The sequence below is a fragment of the Trichechus manatus genome, unplaced genomic scaffold, assembly GCF_000243295.1.
Source record: "Trichechus manatus latirostris isolate Lorelei unplaced genomic scaffold, TriManLat1.0 scaffold00018, whole genome shotgun sequence".
Classification (NCBI taxonomy): Eukaryota; Metazoa; Chordata; class Mammalia; order Sirenia; family Trichechidae; genus Trichechus; species Trichechus manatus.
The window spans coordinates 11,677,849-11,684,269 of NW_004443954.1; positions in this window are offsets into that span (position 1 = coordinate 11,677,849).

The window sequence follows — 6,421 nt, forward strand, 5'->3', positions numbered from 1 at the left end:
CCAAATGGTGGAGAACTAAGAAGCAAGACTCACAGCCAGGACAGCATGCTGATCAGCTCCCTGTGTCTTGTCTCACATTGTAAGAAGAAAGAATCATGCAAATGGTGTCTAATTGTGTGTCTTCATTATGTGAGCTTGTTCTTCCCTTCATTATGCACAGAATTTGCAAGTTGCCTTCTGCCTTCCTTCCATTTCAAATAGCTGATTGGAAATTTCAGCAAAGGTACATATTAATTAACAGGCTTCTGTATAGCAAATATTAATTTTAAAACTAGTGTGAAGCGTAAACTTCAACTTATAACATTTATAATAGAATGAGAAACTGTACAAATGTTTTCAAGACCCAGAGATGTGGGGAGGTTGGAATCTGTTTTGAGGACCCAGATGAGGACGTTTCTTACTAGATAATCCCCATTCTCCTGGAAATGGCAGGGAACGATGGAAGGAATGGGATGTTCAGCATGGTCTGTGCAGGAGAGGTGTAACGAAGAAAATCAAAGAGGGAAAAACAACGGCCAAGAGTGGGATGAGTATGGATAATCCTTTGGGTACATTTCCAAGGATGTTGCCACCCAGCCCAGTGGTTTTAGTTACTGTTTTCTTGAATGACACAAATATAAACAGCGATCTATTCCTCATAACCACACGAAGTAATTAGTGCTGAAAAAATAGACTTCCCAAGAGCATGGCGTAAGTGTGGGGCTTATTCCTTCAAGACCACGTGACGCTGGTCTATCCCTCCCCAGAGCTTCTGGGAGGCCTGAGTGGGAAGGAGGAGAGCGAGAAAAGGATGAGCTCATTTAGGGATTCCAGCACCTCTGCAAATCAGCTAGGGGACATTGGTCAATTCCTCACCCATTCTGAACATCCACTCCTTCCTCTATAAAATGTGGATAAGGTCCCTGGGTGGTGCAAACACTTTGTGCTTGGCTGCTAACCCAACACAGTTTTCCCAAAGTTTTCTTGTATTATCCTATGGACTGCTAGGCAGCTGAGCTCACCCTGCCAAGTTCAACCCTGACACAGGGGACTTCTGTTTCTGTGACTGTCCCTAGGAGTGCGTCCCTCAGCAGTTGCTACACCCGAGAATTAGAGATAAGGCAAGTAAAGTTTCTCTGACAAGTGTAAACACGAGAAGCCATTATGACACTTTTCTTGCTTAAAAAGGAAGGAGCTGCAGTGTCCCAAATTTCCCAGAGGAAAAGTCTCAGTGGTTAGTTATCGAGATCCCGTGCAGCCTCTAATTCTCCCCACAAGATTTATAATAAAACCCCAGCAGATAAAACAAACATGGGCCGGCATTTTTGTATTTCATTAAAGACTCAAACCCTTCAATTTCAGCCACTGCTTACGTTCCACAAACAGTGTATTGTTAGTTCTTCATCCACTACTTTGCCCGAAGAAGAAGGTGCTCCATGTTGGAGAGAATTGAGATGGTTTCAAGAGCCCCTACATTGCTTTAAGGTCCCTGGGTGGTGCAAACATTTTGTAGTTGGCTGCTAACCCAAAGATTGGTGATTCAAAGTCACCCAGTAGTGCAGCGGAAGAAAGGCCTGGTGATCTTCTTCCAGAAAGATTACAGCCAAGGAAACCCTATGGAGCAGCTCTACTCTGTAATACACAGGGTTGTCATGACTTGGGATGATTGGATGGCAACAAGTTTTTTTGTTGTTGTTACTTTCTTTGGGGTGTGGTTAAGGCTTGGATAGACACAACAGCCCTGCTTCGAACCACCTCCTTCTCAGTACTCCTGACTTCACCCCAACCAGTCTCCCACCTCCCTCTGCACTGGGACTCAGCTGTGCCTGTGGAATGGATTCCCCAGGACCCTCCCTGCTGTCAGGAGCCACCTTCACATTTAGACACAGAAATAGGCGCAGGAGAAAGTGACAACTCATTTAGAGACATCCTGGTCACCCAGCTTGAGGGGGTTTGATGACAGGCTTACCCTTCACTCATGTCCCCCACAAAAAGTCCTACAAACAGTTCAAGGGTCCAGGAAGATGGAGTTTTAAAAAGCCCTGAAATAAATGTATTTATGCATTTTCTAAATTAAGACCAGTGGAGAGACATACTATTTATAAACACTTGAAAGGTGTAAATATTAGGAAGGAAAGGGGAGGCTGAAGGGCTGCAGTAGAAATTGTATCTCAGAATATCTGGGGAAACAGGATGAAAACAAAATTATCAAGAAAATTAAGACGGAAGAGGCCAGCTCATCTGGGACTGGCCTCCTGGGAAAGGCATGAAAGCAGCTGCACCTACCTACTCAGAGGCTCCTCCAGGGATTACACCAGGAAGACAGATGAGGTGAGGAAGTGGGTTTTTTATTCTTCTTGTATTTATAAAAAGGTATATTTTCTGTTACCCTGACCTTTTTAAGAAAGGTAGAGATTAAGAATGGAGTGATCAGTGGCAATTAGGATGTGGAGAAAAAGTAGGTCTCAGCTAGCTTGGTGTGAGGGTTAATCTGTGTTCAAGAGACTGTGCCCGCAGGAAGCAGAGGAGGCTAAGTGGGGGTGAAGAAGGGTGGGGGGTGGGAAAACCTATATCATGGGTTACCAGTTGTTCTGTCCCATGATAAACAAACAGGCTCTGTGGTCAAATAATTCTGGGAAATACTGAAGGCATGAGAATTTACAAAGTAGAATACATTTTTAGAAACCCTAGCAAATTCTGCAATAAAAAATGTGTTTAACTTTTCTTTAACCCCCATTTTTTCCTTTCTTTGTAAACACCGGTAACATTCCTAGGAGGGCTCTTGGGGAAATCTTTTGCTAGAGTCAAGAAATGTTCATGAATATAAATACCTGTTCAGGATGCTTGGTTGATGGATTTCTTTCTTATGATCAATTATTGTAAGATGATTAGTTCCTGCAACTTGCCCTTCACGACAGAAAGTTCACACACTTCCTCTCTTTGCCCTCCATCCATTATCTGGAGCCCAAAACAGAAAATTCAATGTATTATGATGTAAATAGAAAGGTCAGTCATGTCTGTCAAGACAGGGGCTTGTTAGAGAAGCAGAAACATGCCCCCCTTCCGATGCTCTGAGTCATCTCCGCAGGATCAGTAACTTCTTAATTTCTGGAAAAACAGAAGGACAGGTGACAAAGTCCTTTCTGTTTTCTGAGGGAAGGAGATAAGACACCCATTTGTGAATGCTGGGTACATGGATGCTGACAGGCTGAGAGAATTGATGAATGCTGGAGATCTGAAAGGAAGCCTCACCCACCAGTCCATGAACAGTAGTGTGGCTGCCCACACCTAGAGTGTCCTTGAGCCCCTTGGAGGAATCCACTGGACACCAATCTTTGCCTTGTACAGCTCCTTCCATCACTGGGCGTATGGGCTCGTTCTGTAGAGACCCAGAGACCATAACTCATTTTCCTGCCTCCTTGCCCCTCTAATCTACTCTCCACACTGCATTCAGAAGGGTCTTCCTGAAATGCATGTGTGTTTACCTCCTTTCCTTCTTAGACTCCATTAAAATGATAGTGTTATTAGCTGCCACCCAGTTGACCTCCAACTTATGGCAACCCCATGCACAAAACATTGCCCAGTCCCACACCATTCACATGATCAATTTGGAATTGAACCGTATGATCCATAGGATTTTTACTGGCTAATTTTGAGAAGTAGATTGCCAGGCCTTTCTTCCTAGTCCGTCTTAGTCTGGAATCTCCACTGAAACCTATTCAGCATCATAGCAACACACAAGCCTCCACTGACAGATGGGTGGTGTCTGTGCATGAGATCATCAACTGGGAATCAAACTGAGGTCTCCTGCGTGAAGGGTGAGAATTCTGCCACGAAACTACAAATGCCCCCCACCCCCAAAATGATAGTAGAGACCCATAATGATGACGAGAACAGGATAAAGACTATAAGCAAGTGAGAGGGTGTAACAAACTTCTGGAATGAAGAGGGTAGAAAAGATGAAGTGGTGTTTGAAGAAGGAAGGTAGAAGAAGCAACTGTAAAGGGCCTGCAAACAGACAGGAAGAAAGAAGGAGAGCAGAGAAGATGGAGTGATTACTGAGGAAAATGGCTGTAGGAGCTTGCAAAGGAGCAGGCTACTGACGAGGGAGCACCTTTGCAGAACCCAGGAAAATTGGAAACTCTTTAGGCATTTTGGAAAGCTGTCATTGGAGATGGGTGATTTGTTTCAACAAATGCTTCGGTTAGCAATCTTGAAGACTGTATTTGTTTGCTATGAGATTTTCTAATAGAAGCACATTTGGGATGCTCCTCAAAAGCACAAGGAAATGCAGGTGACAGGAATGAGCCAAATGCTTACCTATAATTTCTGTATTTCTTTACTCATTGAATGTTCTGCCATGTCTATTTTAATTTAACTACATCTTATATTCCCCCACGTGTCTGTCAGTTTGTCATACTGTGGGGGCTTGCATGTTGCTGTGATTCTGGAAGCTATTCCACCAGAATCTCCAATACCAGCAGGGTCACCCACGGTGGACAGGTTTCAGCTGAGCTTCCAGAATAAGACAGAATAGGAAGAAGTACCCTGCAGTCAAGAAATCAAAAGACGCATTGCACTGGACAAAACTGCAGCAAAAGACCTCTTTAAAGTGTTTAAAAGCAAAAGATGTCACTTTGAGGACTAAGGTGCACCTGACCCAAGCCATGGTGTTCTCAATTGTCTCATATGCATGTGAAAGCTGGAAAATGAATAAGGAAGACCGAAGAAGAATTGATGCCTTTGAATTGTGATGTCGGCAAAGAATATTGAATACACCATGGACTGCCAAAAGAACGAACAATCTGTCTTCGAAGAAATACAACCAGAATGCTTCTTAGAAGCAAAGATGGAGAGACTTTGTCTCACATACTTTGGACATGCTGTCCAGAGGGATCAGTCCGTAGAGAAGGATATCATGCTTGGTAAAGCAGAGAGTCTGTGAAAAAGAGGAAGACCTTCAGTGAGATGGATTGACATGGTGGCTGCAGCAATGGTCTCAAGCATAGCAACAATTGTGAGGATGGCGCAGGATTGGGCAGTGTTTCGACAGCACCTAACAACAACAACACCTTATATTATGTTGTTTTCAGAAATATGGTTTAAACACCAAGGATTCACTGTTTATACCCATATTTATTGGATTAGGGGTCTAGGATCTGAAAGTATTTTTTTTCTCTTTTTGTACCTTAGATGAAGTCTTACAGAACAAAAGAGTTTCTCATTAAACAATTAGTACACATATTGCCCTATGACAATGGTTAACAACTCCATGACATGTCAACACTGTCCTTTCTCAACCTTTGGTATCCTATCACCAGCTTTCCTGTCCCCTCCTGCCTTCTAGTCCTTGTCCCTGGATTGCTGTGCCTCATTAGTCCCATTTTGTTTTATGGGGCTGTGCAGTCCCTGGCTGAACGGTGAAGCTCGGCAGTGACTTAACCACTGAGCTAAAAGGGTTTCTGGGGGCCATACCCTCAGGGTTTCTCCAGTCTCTGTCAGGCCAGTAAATCTGGTCTTTTTTTGTGTGTTAGAATTTTGTTCTACACGCTCCTCCAGCTCTGTCCAGGACCCTCTGCTGTGATCCCGGTCAGAGCATTCAGTGGTGGTAGCCGGACACCATCTAGCTGTACTAGACTCAGTCTGGTGGAGGCCATAGTAGCTGTGGTCCATTAGTCCTTTGGACTAATCTTTTCCTTGTATCATATTCTCTTCATTCTCCCTTGCTCCCCAAGGGGTGAGATGAGTGGAGTATATTACACGGCTGCTCAGAGGCTTTTAAGAGCCCAGACACTACTCACCAAGGTAGAATGTAGAACGCTGTCTTTTATAAACTGTGTTATGCCAACTGAGCCAGATGTCCCCAAGACCATGGTCCCTACAGCCCCCCACCCAGCAATTCAGTCCCTCAGGGAGTTTGGATGCGTCTATGGAGCTTCCATGACCTTTCCTTGTACAAGTTGTGCTGGTTTCCCCAGTACTGTGTACTGTCTTACCTTTCACCAAAATTACCACTTATCTGTTGTCAGTTTAGTATTTCCCCCTTCCACCCCTCCCATGCCTTGTAACCAACAAAGATTGTTTCTTCTTGTGTGTAAACTTTTTCATGAGTTTTTACAGTAGTGGTCTTATATAGTATTTGTCCTTTTGTGATTGACGTATTTCACTCAGCATAATGTCCTCCAGTTTCATCCATGTTATGAGATGCTTCGCAGATCCATCACTGTTCTTTATCACTGCATAGTACTGCATTGTGTACCATAGTTTATCCATTCGTCTGCTGATGGGCATCTAGGTTGTTACCATCTTTTTGCTGTTGTGAACAGTGCTGCAATAAACATGGGTGTGCATATGTCTATTTGTGTGACGGCTGTTATTTCTCTAGGATACATTCCTAGGAGTGGGATTGCTGGATTGTATGGTATTTCTATTTCTAGCTTTC